Below are 16,366 nucleotides of genomic sequence, written 5' to 3' on the forward strand. Positions count from 1 at the left end.
GCAAGGTTTTTATAGAGTTAACTAAAGGTCATACCGCTTAAAAACAAGATTAAGATGACTATGTCACTTAATATTCACTTTGCTGTCTTTCCAGTGGGGCATCAGATCATTTACACTATCTTATTAGAGTGTTATATATAGTCTTAAGAAAGTACATTATTTAAAAGTACAGCATCATTTTATATTCTGTAAAGAGAAATCATCATAAAATGAGTTTTAAAGCTTTGTAAATCCAATACCTAAACTGATCCACTGTGAACTCAAACCCACATAACAGATAAAGTTCCTATTATCAGTCCTTTACTATACAATGTGAGGTATTTTATAGCTATAATTGCTGTCAGCATTGTTATTCCTTTTTTGGTCTTGAGACTATTGAAGCTCAGAAATGTAAAGTGATTTGCCTGATATCATAAGACATATTAGAGTTAGCTCTGAGTTTGGAATAAATTTAGATCTTTGGCTTTAAGGTCATGAACCTTCAAATACAACAATGCTTTGGTTAAAGAGAACTCAAATTATTTTCAAGACTAGCTCCTCGGAAGTGGCTGGTGTAATGCTGATTCATTTTGTTCCACTGCAGAAAGGCCATGAATTTTTTGTAGCCTACCTGAAGCTGTAGAACCTCAGGCCTCTTAAACTGTCACTCTCATCCTTTTGATTTGTGTGCTCAACTCCCACATGATTCAAAATTTGTTTCTGGAAGAAAATTTCATGAATTTTCTTACCCAAATGTATTTCCAAAATGATATCAATTTGGGGCAAGATCATATCTCAACTAAAAAATATTTTACTCTTGCTTGAACTATACCAACTCTACAACATAATACCTACATACGGTCCGTTTATGTAGCGGCATATGTTTTCTATTTTACCTAAGCATATCGTTTTCCTTTCATTGAAGTTTTGAGATCATCGTTGTCTTGATTTGCCTTGATAAAGTTACACATAAGACTAGTCGACTTATACAACTGCAGGGAGCTTAAGTATTTTTTCCCATTTAATGTCCTTGGTTTAGAGAGAAGGAGTCAACTCTAAATAGATTAAATTATTAAATTCCACAAAGAGGCAAAGAGACAACTTAAAAATTCCCAATCAAGCCTTTTTACTTACCCTCTCACTTACCCTAATGGTGGCTTTCAAAAATCACTAGACTGCTCCCAAATTTTATATGGATTTTGGATATAAAGCTACTGATCTCCCTCCTCATTTTCATAAATTTGCCCTTTACACATATGCTTAGCTTAATATAGTTGGGTTAAGTCAGCTTTTGTGGTTAGATGGGGGGCTCTAGAGTCAGCTTTTGGGGTTTGAATCTTCACCACTTACCTACTTTTCAACCTTGAGTAAGTTGGTGTAATCTCTTTTATTCCTTCATTATTTACTTATTTATTTACATTAATGAATTGATGTATTTCAATAGGTTTTGGTGGAACAGGTGGTATTTGGTTGCATTAATACGTTCTTCAGTTGTAATTTTTGAGATTTTTGTGCACCCATGCCCCAAGCAGTGTAAACTGTACCCAATATATAGTCTTTGACTCCTCATCTGCTTTTGCATCCTTTCCCAAGTCCCCAAAATTTATCGAATCATTCTTAACACCTTGCATCCTCATACCTTAGTTCCAACCTATAAGTGAGAATGTCTGATGTTTGGTTTTCCATTCCTGAGTTACTTCACTTGGAATAATAGTCTCAAGTTTGATTCAGGTTGCTGCAAATGCCATTATTTCATTTCTTTTTATGGCTGAGTAGTATTCCATGGTGTATATATATCACAATTTCTTTACTTGTTGATTGATGGACATTTGGGCTCGTTCTATATTTTCGCAGTTGCGAATTGTGATGCTATAAACATGTGTGTGTAAGTATCTTTTTAATATAATAACTTTTTTTCCCTGTGGGTAGATATCCAGTTGTGGGATTGCTGGATCAAATGGTAGTTCTACTTTTAGTCCTTTAAGGAATCTCCACACTGCTTTCCATAGTGGTTGTACTAGTTTACATTCCCACCAGCAGTGTAAAAATGTTCCTTTTCACCACATCCAAGTCAACATTCATTATTGTTTGATTTTTTTTTTTATTATTATGACCATTCTTGCAGGGGTGAGGTGGTATTGCATTGTGGTTTTCTTTTGCATTTCCCTGGTAATTAGTGATGTTGAGCATTTTTTCATATGTTTGTTGGCCATTTGTATATCTTTGTTTGAGAATTGTCTATTCATGCCCTTAGCCCACTTTTTCATGGGATTACTTATTTTTTCTTGCTGATTTGTTTGAGCTCTTTGTAGATTCTGGATATTACTCCTTTGTTGCATATATAGATTGTCAAGATTTTTTTCCACTCTGTGGGTTGTCTGTTAATTCTGATGATTATTTCTTTTGCTGTATTTTGAGGATTTGTTTCAAGATTTACAGTTCCTTCTCTTGTAGTGCTGGCTTGGTAGTGGTGAATTCTCTCATCATTTGTCTATCTGAAAAATACTGCATGTTTCCATCATTTGTGAAGTTTAGTTTCACTGGATAAAAAATTATTGGTTGATATATTTTTTAAGGAGACTAAAGATAGGGCTGCAATTGCTTCTAGCTTGTAGTGTTTCTGCTGAAAAATCTGCTGCTAATCTGAGACGTTTTTCTTTATAGGTTACCTGATACTTTTGCTTAACAGCTCTGAAGATTCGTTCCTTCATCTTGACTTTAGATAACCTGATGACTTTGTGCCTAATTGATGATCCTTTTGCCATAAATTTCCCAGGTGTTCTTTGAGCTTCTTGTATTTGGATGTGTAGATCTCTAGCAAGGCTGGGAAGTTTTTCTTAATTATTCCCTGAAATGTGTTTTTCAAACTTTTAGATTTCTCTTCTTCCTCAAGAACACTCATTATTCTTAGGTTTGGTTCTAACATAATCACAAACTTTTTGGAGATTTTGTTCATTTTTATTATTCTTTTTTCTTTGTCTTTGTTGGATTGGGTTAATTCAAAAACCTTTTTTTTAAACATATCTGAAATTCTTTCTTCTACTTGGGAAATTCTACTACTGAGACTTTCCAGAGTATTTTGCATTTCTCTAAGTGTGTCCTTCATTTCTAGAAGCTGTGATTGTTTTTTATTTATGCTGTTTCACTGAAGACTCTTCCCTTCATATCTTGTATCTTTTTTAATCGTATTAAGTTGGACTTCACCTTTCTCTGGTGTCTTTTTGATTAGCTTAATAACAAACCTTCTGAATTATTTTTCTGGCAATTCAGAGATTTCTTCCTGGCTTGGATCCATTGCTGGTGGGCTAGTGTGATCTTCTGGAGTCATCAAAGAACCTTGTTTTGTTATATTACCAGAATTATTTTACTGGTTCTTTCTCATTTGGGTAGACTATGCCAGAGGAAAGATCAGGGCTCAAGAACTGTGGCTCAGATTCCTTTGTCCCACAGGGTGCTCCCTTGATGTAGTGCTCTCTCCCTTCCTCTAGGGATGTGGCTTCCTGAGATCTGAACTGCAGTGATTATTATGACTCTTCTGGATGTAGCCACCCCATGGAGCTCCTGGGCTCCAGGCTGGTACTGGGGAGTGTCTGCACAGAGTCCTGTGATGTGAACCATCTTCAGGTCTCTCAGCCATGGATACCAGCACCTGCTCCAGTGGAGGTGATAGGGGAGTGAAGTAGACTCTGTAGGGGTCCTTGGTTATGCTTTTGTTTATTGCACTAGTTTTTTGTTGGTTGGCCTCCAGCCAGGAGGTGGCACTTTCAAGAATGTGTCAGCTGTGGTATTATAGGGAGGATCAGGCAGTGGGTGGGGACCTAGAGTTCTCACGAGATTATGTCCTTTGTCTTCTACTACTAGAGTGGGTGGAGAAAGACCATCAGGTGGGGACAGAGTTAGGCATGCCTGAGCTCAGACATTCCTTGGGCCAGGCTTGCTATAGCTGCTGTGGGGGATGGGAGTGTGGTTCTCAGGCCAATGAAGTTATGTTTCTAGTAGATTATGGTTGCACCTGCTGTGTCATATAGGTCACCAGGGAAGTGGGGGAGATCCAGAAGTTACAGATCTCACTCAACTTCTATGCAGCCCCAAAGCCAGTCTCACTCCCACTGTGCTTCCCCCACCCCACCAAGAGCATCAAGTTTGTTTCCAGCCAGTGGGTAAAAAGGGTTGAAAACTTGTTCCAGGCTACCAGTCTCCCAGCTGAGAAACCAAGCAGGGATTTCAGGTTTTGAGCCTCCCTGCCTGCCTTGGCTTCTGAGCTGCGTCTGCACACTTGATTGGCCCACTCCCCCAGGTTCTATCCAGGAAGCTTCACGTTCAGTGGAAATTGTTACAAAGATCAGTTGGAAGTTTCCTTTTCCCGGTGGTCTTTTCCCAGTTCCTCTGGCAGACCTCCCCAAGAACTCATGGGAGACAAAGTCAGAAATGGCTTCCATGGAGACCAAGAGAGCCCATGGGTACTTCCTACTGCTTCTTCTATTCCTGTATTTTGCTTAGCTCTCTAAATTTGTCTCAGCTCCCGGTAAGGTCAAATCCTTCTCCTGTGATCTGGACCTTCAGGTTCCAAAGTGAGGGTGTGTGTTTGGGGACAGATGATTCCTCTTTCACATTTAGGGGACTCACAGTTTTTTGGCTGTATCCAGGGTCCTGCAGCAGCAATCCACTTATTTCAAAGTGTCCATGGATTTTCTTGGCTTTCTTGGTATGTTCCTGTGATAGTTTTTGGAGGAAAAGTTTGAGATGTGAGTTTCCACATGCTGCTCTGTCTTTCTGAGTGGGAGGTGCAAGTTAGTACTATCTATCTATCTACCATTTTATCTATCTCCTGTCTGCCATTTTTCACTTTCTTCTATTTACACATTTTTAATTGACAAGTAAAACTGTATATATTTATGGTGTACAGCATGAGGTTTTGATATATACATGCATTGTAGAATGACTAAATCAAGCTAATTAACATATGTATTACCTCACATACTTACCTCTTTTTGATGGTGAGAATGCTCAAAATCTACTCTCTTAGCAATTTTCAGTTATACAATATATCGTTGTCAACTGTAGGCACCACAATGTACAATATATCACTTAAACATATTCTTCCTGTATTAACTGAAATTTTTTGTCCCTTGACAAACATCTCCCCACTCTTCCAACCCCCCACCCTCTGTTGACTACCATTTTACTCTCTCTTTCTATGAGTTTGACTTTTTACACTCCACATGTACATGAGATCATATGATATTTGTCTTTCTGTACCTGGCTTATATTACTTAATGCCTTCCAAATTAATCTACATTTTCACAGATGACAAGATTTTCTTCTTTTTTTTCTTTTAAGGCTGAATAGTATCTAATCATGTATATATACCACATTTTCTTTATCCATTCATCTACTGATGGATACATAGGTTGATTTCATATCTTGGCTATTGTGAATAATGCTGTCATTATGATTTCTCCTCTGGTTGTAGCCACCTAGCTACATGGAAGTACAGATATCCTTTTGGCATACTGATTTTATTTCCTTTGGGTGTATACCCAGTATTGGGATTACTAGATCTTAACTTCTCTATGGTTTATTTTTTCTTTCTGTTCAATGGGCATTATAGTTGCCATTTATATTGAATTGTTTTAAGGTGAAACTAGTTAATTTACATAAAGGAATAAGAATGTGACTGAAGTCTGGTAACATTTAATAAATGATACTAATCATTACATCATTATAAACAATAAGGAAGACAATAGGAAACAGAATATAAATAAAAATGTGATTCAAGTTTGTCTTTCACTACCACATTTTTAAACTTTATGGGCTGGAGAATATCTTTCTCTTGTGAGTAGATGAAAACTTGGCTCACTACATTATTTTTCTATCCTTCTATAGATATTTGATACTTTTATGTTCACAAAAAAACACAGCCTTGATTCAGAAAATAAAAGTGTTCCATTCAAGTGATACCAGTCAACACTTAAACTTTATTGAAAAGTAAGACACTTCCCCACTTCTAGCTAGTTTTCATGGATGGACAGTTTGCCTTGGAAAACGGGAATATAGTTGGCTTCTGCTTTCTTATTTATTTACTTATTCTAATATTGACAAAAAGTGTATATATTTATGATGTTCAGTGTGACTTCTGCTTTCTTACTCTGCTTATCCTGTCTCCTTCTTAAGAGCTTCTGGGACCAAAGTGATATTTTTAAAAAAGGATAGAAAAGCACTTATTTGCCAAGTAACTGATATTATTGGAAGTTGACTTTTACTCTCCCTGAGCCCTCTTCTTGGCCACATTTATAAAGCTTATATTTGTGGTGCCTAGAGACAATTCTTCATGGGTCTTTTCTGTTTCTGAGCAACTTGTGAAGAAAGGCACTGACTACCTTTGTTCCAGACTATCTTTTCAAGGCTGCTTATATAGTGAATAGCCTTGGAAGATAGGTATAGTATCTTTTGTCAAAGAAAATAATAAGCATGTTTATTGTTTAGTTAAAAAAATGTAGGTTACTTGAACTCATAATTCCTCTTCTGTATACCAACTCATTGCTCATACACTGTCATCTGACCCTTTTTGCATTTACTGTGAGAAATGGGGCTTTAGTGTATGAACATGCTGATGCTCTGGATATTGCTACTGATATGACTAATAAATTCTTTGGTTTCTGACCCAAGAGTTTCATGTCTTCTGCTTGCATCCATAAAACTGTGAAAAACTAAAGTATTGGCCTGTAAAAGGGTAAAATCTCAGCTCCATCACAATTCTTTACAATGGAACTTTCTTTAGATCCTCAAAGTCTTCTTTGGGAAACATCTTCTAAGTTTTCCATCTTGTAGGCAATGCACTCCCTATTCTCTCTTCATTGCCTTATTTTCCATAGACCCATGCTATGCCTATTCTCCATGCTAAAAGTCTACTCACTTTTGAGAGCACTAAAAAGCTCCAAGCCAGCTCTCTCTTCTATGTGGCCAAAATCTGGCATATAGGAAATACTAATACATATCTTACCTTGTCAAACTTTGCAAGGCAAGTCAATCTTAATGTTGATACAAACCACTTTAGCTCTTCCAGAAATGAATCAGATACCAATCTTCCATGTTACTCTGAATGGCATATATTTCAAACTCTCCAAGTGGTTTCATAAAAGCTACTTTTATTGCTAGCAGCCTCATCCCTTTCTAAATTTGGCTTCATGAAATGATAATGGCTTTATCTAGGGAAAACTACTCAGATATCTCTCTCTTTCCTTTAATTTTCTCATAGGAGTTTTGCAAGAGATTCCTGGTAGAGGAGCCTCAGGGTCATAAAGCTGGCTATGACACATCTTATTTGTAAGTCTTGCACGTGAGTAAATGTCTCAAATTCACTTTAGGATCTTATATCTATCATATTCATATCAGGAGAAATTGAGGCAAGAGGGCTTCATTTAACAGAACCTACAACATTATTATAATCATTCAATTATTCAATGAATGTTAATCACTGTGTGGCTTCTAACTGTGTGTTCTCCTGCAGATTGGTACCAGACATGGTGCAATCATAGAAGTGTTCAGTGTTTGGCCAGAGGACCAAAAATAAAAGGGAGGCTCAGGGAACTAAAAAGTACTGGGAAATAGAAAATATGAGTTTAAACAGCAATCTTATAAAGCAGTTGTTCATGAACTCCAGGGTTCATACCAGATCTGGCCCTAATTAGCATAACTAAGCCTTTGAGAACTGAACACATACATGAGAATGATCTAATTGTGTTGCAAAAGCTTTGATAGCAGAACTGACATTGGGAACATAGCCCAAAGTAGGTACCTAACCTAATCTAACCAGGTCAATTGTTGCTAAAATAAAAATACCAATGTTCTCCATCAGGTTTATATGAGACTCAGAGTCTCATTAGGTAATTTTCAAAATGTCTAGGTTTCCAAAAAAATTATTAGCTTATAAAGAACCAATCACAACTTGTGTGAAGAAACAGAATCAACAGATACCAATAATGAGGTGACACACATACTTTAATTGCCTGAAAGACTTTAAATCAACTCTTGTAAAAGATTCAAATAAGAAATTGCAAACACTTGAATTAAATTAAAATTATAGATATCAGCAAAGACTAGAGATAAAAAGTAAGAACCAAATTGAAATCTTAGAACTGAAAAATACAGTAACCACAGTAAATTCCATTTGATGGGCTCAATAGCATAATGGAGATGGCAAAAGAAAAGAGTCAGTGAAGTTAAAGATAGATCAATACAGTCTAATCTAAACAATAAAGAGAAAACCACTGAAAAATAAACAGATCCTGACAAAATTATATGCTGTCTAGAGCAAACGCATTTCAAATATAATGATATACATTAGTAAGAAAATTATTGCAAAAAGATATGCAATGGAAACACTAATCAACATCAGACAAATAAGATTTCAGAGCAGAGAAAATTACCCAGGAAAAAGAAATACATTACATATTGACAAAAGTATTAATCAAGAATACATCGTAATCTTAAATGTGAATGTATCTTATGATAAATATTTAAAATGCATAAAGAAAAAACTGATAAACTGAAAAGATAGGTAAATCCACAATTATATTTAGAAACAGTGATTATTTCTCAGCAAAAGATAAAACTTGTAAACAGAAAATTGACAAGAGAAGTAACAAGAAAATCTCCACATACTTGGACATTAAACAGGATATATCTAAATAATCCATGAACCAAAGAGGACAATCTCAAAGAAAATTATAAAATGTTTTAAATGAAATGAAATAGAAAATATAACTTATTAAAACTTTTGGCCAGGCATGATGGCTCACACCTGTAATCCCAGCAATTTGGGAGGTTGAGGTGGGTGGATCACATGAGTTGGGAGTTCAAGACCAGCCTGACCCCACATGGAGAAACCCCATCTCTACTAAAAATACAAAATTATCCAGGTATGGTGGTGTAAGCCTGTAATCCCAACTACTTGGGAGGCTGAGGCAGGAGAATCACTTGAACCCAGGAGGCAGATGTTGCTGTGAGCCAAGATTGCACCACTGCACTACATCCTGGGCAGCAAAAGCTAAGCTCTGTCTCAAAAGAAAACAAAATTTTTTTGAGATACAGCTAAAGCAGTGCATACAGGGACATTTAAAGAGTTAAATGCTTGCATTAGGCAAAGTGTAGTAACCTATAATCTAAACTTCCATCTTAAGAAATTAGAAAAGAAAAAGTTATAAAGAAAATACTACAAGCAGCTCAAGGCATCTGGAACAATCGATCAATTCCTCCAAAAACATAGACTAATGGGTTAATTCTTTCAAATTTACAGACTACCAAAACTTACCCAAGATGAAACAGATAACCTAAATAGTCCTATAAAAATAAAATCTGTTGTTTAAAATCTGAATAAGAAATCTCCATGGCCAAATGTATCACTAGTAATTCTATAAAACATTTAAAGAAGAAATAATCATCCTAGACTAAACCTTTTAGAAAACAAGAGAAGGAAACACTTCCCAACTCATCTTATGAGACCAGCATTACATTGATACCAAAACCAGAGAAGGACATTATAAGAAAAGTACAGGTCAGCGTATTTCTGTACACTAGCAATGTACAGTTTGAAAGCAATGTTCTTCATGCATATAGATGTAGAAATCCTCAAGAATATATTAGCAAATACAGTGTAACAATATACATAAAACTACACTATAACCAAGTTTGGTTTGTTCTGGGAATGCAACACTAGTTAAGTATTCTACAACAGATCAACATAGTCGCCATATTAACAGTATAAGACAAACTATATGATTACATTAACTGATGCAGAAAAATCATTTTGTAACATATGACATTCAACTATTATATAAAGCTAGCATTAAACCAGAAAAAAAAAGAAACTTTCTCAACTTGATAAAGGATATCAACAAAAAACCATTAGGAAACATCATCCTTATTGATGAAAGAATCAGTGATTTTACCCCCTAATAGCAGGAACAAGGAAAACATCTCCATTCTTAAAACTTCTACTCAAAATAGTACTTGAATCTGAGCTGGTATAGTAAGACAAGAAAAAAAAAAGAATTACATACAGCTTGGAAACAAAGGAATAAACAAATTGTTTCTATACACAGGAACACGGTTTCCTGTGTAGTAAAACCAAGGGTAGTTTTACAAAATTACTAGAGGTTGTAGAATACAAGATTAGCACACAAATATCAATTATATTTCTATATACCAACAATGTTCAGTTTGAAAGCAAAATTTAACAAACACAATGTTATATATAGTAGATTCCACAAAAATAAATATCTAAGTATAATTTTAACATTGCATGTACAAAAGCTTTATGCTAAAAACTACAGAATGCTGATGAAAGTAATAAAAAGGACATAAATAATTGGAGGTAGGTAAGATGTTCTTGGTTTGAAACATTCATTATAATAAAGTGTCAATTCTCCACAAATTAATATATAGATTTATCACAATATCAGTCAAAATTCTGGAAGGATTTTGCATTGGTATAGACAAGATGATTCTTAAATTTTTATGGAAGAGCAAAATAAACAGAATGATTAAAACAATGAATAAAGTTGAATAAATCACATTGCTGTACTATAAAGCTACAGCAGTCAGGACAGTGTGCATTGCAAAAAGTAAGGCTACATAAATCAATGGAACAAATCAGTGAGTACAGAAATAAATCTACAGAATATAGCCATTTGTACTTGAAAACACAAAAGCAAATCAATTTAAAAATAATAATTTTTAGGTTAGTAAGACAGCAGAATAAAAGGAGCCTGACTTTTCTCCTTCCACAGATGCAACAATTAAACAGCTATACATCGAATAATTCCCTCTGAGAGAAATTCAGATGCTAGTTGAGAGACTCCAAACTACAACTGAGAAAAATCCACATTGAAACAGTAAAAAATAAAACAAAACAAAAAACAAACCAACTCTGCCCCCCGAGACACACTTCTACCACAAATACCAGCCCAGTCACAGTGCTTTACAATCTGTAGGGAACCCTTCATTTTTAGCTTCTCCCTGAAGAATGAAGGGTTTGAGACACACATATAGCACCCCAACTTTTACAACTCCCACTGGGGGGACTCCACAGCTCCCACCTAACTCTGAGAGTAAATGGGGCTTGGCATTTTTCAGTCCCCCAGGACTGAAAAGAACAAATAGGCAGTCTGCATTCTCCCAGGGCTCAGCACAGATGAACAGGCAATAGGTTTCAGGCCCCAGTTCCTCCTTGGAAGAGGTTTGACTGCACACATTTTCAGTCGCTATTTAAGGATTGGACTTTTAAGTAGATTGCATGTGGGAGTCGATGGAGTAGATAATTGTGAGAGCTCCAAGAGCCAGAACAGGTATTTGGTGCTTGGGTACTTCCTTCATCTCCTCCCCTATAGCTTGCTCCAATGATAAAAATACATTTAATTTCCAGCCCCTTTTTGGACAGTTTATCCACACAAGAAGCACTCCAACTTTTTACAGCTCTCATACAAAAGACTGGCTCTTAAATCACTTAGGAGTTAACAGAGCTCAGCATTTGTGAGTCTTCAGGAACATAAAGAACAAAAGTGGTTTTAAATGGAAACAGAAACACTATCAGTGGCTGTTTCCCCTAGTTCAGCGCAGAGGGTGCACGCAAAAACATAGAGTTCTCAGTTTCTCACTAGAAGAGATTTGACTGCCCACTAACACCTTAACTTTCCTAGCTGCTGACCATGAGTCAGGGTTTTAATTAGCCTACATTTAGGAGCTGAAAGGACAAGCAATTAGTAGTACTCTGGAAGCCTGAATGGGCACATAGGAACTTCTTATAGCTCCTCTCCCTGGTTCACTCTAGAGGTAGAATCAAGCCTCAAACTAACCTTCTTGTATTTGAGAGTTAAGAACCTGACATTCACTAGATACCTGGCAATAAAGAGCAAAGCAAATGGGCTGAAAGTGTATATGGTACAAGGTAAGGCTGCCCACTCTCACCACTTCTACTCAGCGTAGTAAAGAAGTACTAGCAAGATCAAACAGATAAGAAAAAGAAATAATCATCTAAATTGGAAGAAAATAAATTAAATTGTCTCTGTTTGCAGATGACACAATCTCATATGTAGAAAACCCTAAATCCTCCAAAAAATAAGTGTTATAACTAATGAACACATTCAATAAAGTTTCAGCATTCAAAAATCAACCTAAAAATATCAATTTTAGGCCGGGCACTGTGGCTCACGCCTGTAATCCCAGCACTTTGGGAGGCCGAGGCAGGTGGATCACCTGCCATCAGGAGTTTGAGACCAGTCTGGCTAACATGATGAAACCCTGTCTCTACTAAAAATACAAAAATTAGCCAGGTATAGTGGCACATATCTGTAATCCCAGCTACTCTGGAGGCTGAGGCAGGAGAATCACTTCTACCCAGGAGGTGAAGTTTGCAGTGAGCCAAGAGCATGCCACTGTACTCCAGCCTGGAGACAGAATGAGACTCCATCTCAAAAAAAAAAAAAAAAAAAAAAAAATCAGTTGTATTTATTTAAATCAGTTATAATTTATCCATAAAAGAAGTCAAGGAAACAATCCCATTCACATTAGCATGAAAATAATAAAATACTTTATAATAAATTTAACCAAGGGAGTGAAAAAATCTGTGTGCTGAAAATTATAAACATTAATTAAAGAAATGGAAGAAGACACAAATAAATAGATATGCCGTATTTATGGAGTAGAAGAATAATTATAAAAATATTTATTCTACTGAGTGACATATAGATTTAATACCTTCCCCATCAAAATTCCAGTGTCATTTTCACAGAAATAGGAAAGAATTTTTAAATTTATATGGAACCACAAAAGACTCCAAATAGCCAAAGTAATCTCGAGAAAGTAAAGCAAAGTTGGAGACATGACATCACATTAACTGCTTTCAAATTGTATTACATGGCAATAATAATCAAAACAATATGATTCTGGTATAAATAGACCAATCTGTTCATGAATGTCAATAGCAGCTCTACTCATAATTGCTCCAAACTGAAAAAAAAAAAAATTAAATGTCCTTTAATAGATGAATGAAAAAACTCAACATTTGTAATCATCAAGGAAATACAAGATAAAACCACAATGAGATATCATCTCACCCATGTGAGGATGACTATTATCAAAGAGATATAAGATACATTTTAGTAAGAGTGTAGATAATAAAACCTTTGTACACTGTTCTTGATAATGTAAATTTATAAAATCACTATGGAAAATAGTATGGAGTTCTCTTGAAAAAATGAAAATAAAACTACCATATAATTTAGCAATCTTTTTTCTGTTTACGTATCCAAAGGAAATGAAACCAGTTCCTCATAGGGATATCAGCATTCCCATATTAATTGAAGCATAATTCATAATAGCCAACATATGTAAACAAGCTATGTGCCTGTCAATGGATGAATGGATAAAGAAATTGTGGTATACATACAATAGAATATTATTCAGCCTTAAAAAAGAGGAGATTCTACCATTTGTGACAACATAGTAGATAAACCTAGAAGACATTATGCTAAGTGAGGTGAGGCAGACGTAGAAAGAAAAACACTACATGATCTCATTTATATGTGGAATTCATAAAAGTTGAACACATAGAAATAGGGAATAGAATGGTAGTTACCAATGGAGAGGGGAGACGTGGGAGATATTGGTCAAAGGGTATAAAGTTACAGTTATATAATATGTATAAATCTAGAGATCTAATGTACAACGTGGCAAGTATAGTTAATATTGTATTTTGTACTGGAAGTTTGCCAAGAGAGTAAATTTCTGGTACTTTTTACCACATACCCACAAAAAGGTGACTGTGTGATAAGATGGATATACTAATTTGCTTGACTGTAGTAATCATTTCACTATGTTTATGTGTATCAAAACATTATGTTGTACACCTTAAATATATACAATAAAAATAAAACAGTGTTTTCAAAAATTATGTTGACATAATCAGGCATCTACAATTTCAGATAAGGCAAACCTTGATATGAAATGCATGCCACATAAAAAACATAATACAAAATGAAGCAAAGAGCTAAATGTAAACTGTAAAACTGTGTATAATGCTTTTAGAAGAAAACTTGAAAAAATCTTCATGATCTCTATTAGGAAAATATTGCTTAGCTACAATATCAAAAGCATAATTTGTAAAAGAATATGTTTATACACAGTGGCTCAAGCCTGTAATCCCAGCACTTTGGGAGGCTGAGGCGGGTGGATCACGAGGTCAAGAGATCGAGACCATCCTGGTCAACATGGTGAAACCCCGTCTCTACTAATACAAAAAAAATTAGCTGGGCACGGTGGTGCGTGCCTGTAATCCCAGCTACTCAGGAGGCTGAGGCAGGAGAATTGCCTGAACCCAGGAGGCGGAGGTTGCGGTGAGCCGAGATCGCGCCATTGCACTCCAGCCTGGGTATCAAGAGCGAAACTCCGTCTCAAAAAAAAAAAAAAAAAGAATATGTTTATAAATTGGACTTGATCAAAAATTTACAAATTTGCTCTGTGACTCTATTAAGATACTCAAAAGATAAACTACAGCTTGAGAAAAGATATTTTCAAGTCACATATATCTGACAAATGATTTACAGCATATTATAGGGAACTCTCAAAACTCCATAAAAATAAAATAAAAAAACAAAAACCCTCTAATTTTAAAATGGGCAAGGAGTTTGATTGAACTTCAATAAAAAGGACAAAGGGGTAGTAAAAAAGCACATGAAAAGGTGTTTAGCATCATTGACTATTAGGCAAATACTAATTAAAACAACTATGAGAAACCACTATATATTTCTTCAGATATTTAAAAAAAAATGCTTGCATAATACCAAGTGCCAGTAAAGATGTGGATGAAATGAAAACCTCATACATTACTGGAGGAATAAAAAAAAAAGGTTCCTCCATTATGAAAATGGTTTGGGAGTGACATGGTTTGGCTCTGTGTCCTCACCCAAATCTCATCTCAAATTGTAATCCCCTTATATCAGAGGAGAGGCCTGGTGTGAGGTGACTGAATTATGGGAGATAGATTTACCCCATGTTTTCTCATGATAGTGAGTGAGTTGTCAGGATATCTGAGGGTTTAAAAGTGTGTGACACTTCCCCCCTTGCTTTCTCTCTCCCTCCTGCTCTGCCGTGGTAAGATGCGCTTGCTTCCCTTTGCTTTCTGCCATGATTGTAAGTTTTCTGAGGCTTCCGGGTCATGCTTCCTGTTAAGCCTGTGGAATCGTGAGTCAATAAAACCGCCTTTCTTCATAAATTACACAGTCTCAGGTAGTTCTTATTGCAGTATGAAAACAAACTAATATAGAAATTTGGTACCAGGAGTGTGGCACTGCTATAAAGATACCAGACAATGTGGAAATGACTTTGGAACTGGGTAATGGGCAGAGGACCAAACAGTTTGGAGGGCTCAGAAGAATACAGAAAGATATGGGATAGTTTAGAACTTCCTAGAGGCTTGCTGATGGTTTTGACCAAAATGTTGATAGTGAATATGGACAATGAAGTCCAGGCTGAAGCAATCTCAGAAGGATACATGGAACTTATTGGGAACTGAAGTAAAGGTCACTCGTGCTGTGCATTAGTAGAGACACTGGTGGAATTTTGCTCCTGCCCTAGATATTGGTGAAACTTTCAACTTGAGAGAGATGATTAGGTATCTGGTGGAGGAAATTGATAAGCAGCAATGTGTTCAAGATGTGCTTGGACTTTGGACTCGGACTTTTGAGTTAATGTTGGAATGAGTTAAGACTCTGGGAGCCTGTTGAGAAGGTAATATTGGCTTTAAAATGTGAAAATGACATGAGATTTGGAAGCGGCCAGAGTGGAATAGAATGCTTTGGCTTTGTGTCCCCACCCAAATCTCATCTCAAATTGTAATCCCCATTTGTCAGAGGAGGGGCTGGTGGGAGGTGATTGGATCATGGGGATGGACTTCCCCCATGCTGTTCTCATAATAGTGAGTGAGTTCTCATGAGATCTGACTGTTCAAAAGTGTGTGGAACTTCTCCCCTTGCACTCTCTCCCTTTCTCTTGCTCTGCTATGGCAAGACATGCTTGCTTTCCTTTCACCTTCCACAGTGATTTAAAGTTTCCTGAGGCCTTCCAGTCAGCTTCATGTTATGCCTGCAGAACCTCTTTTTTTATACAGTACCCAGTCTCAGGTAGTTCCTTATAGCAGTATGAGAATGGACAAACATAGGAAGTTTCTTATTAAATTAAATGCATATTTATCATATGATTCAGTGATTTCTTTCCTGGGTATTTACTCCCAAAATATGAAAGCTTATGTTTACCAAAAAATCTGTTCATGAATGTTAATAGCAGCTCTACTCATAATTGCTCCAAATTGGAGAAAAAATTAAATGTCCTT

Source organism: Aotus nancymaae, unplaced genomic scaffold, assembly GCF_030222135.1.
Source record: "Aotus nancymaae isolate 86718 unplaced genomic scaffold, 86718_ANA_hifiasm-v0.15.2.pri h1tg000040l, whole genome shotgun sequence".
In the NCBI taxonomy this organism is placed as follows: Eukaryota; Metazoa; Chordata; class Mammalia; order Primates; family Aotidae; genus Aotus; species Aotus nancymaae.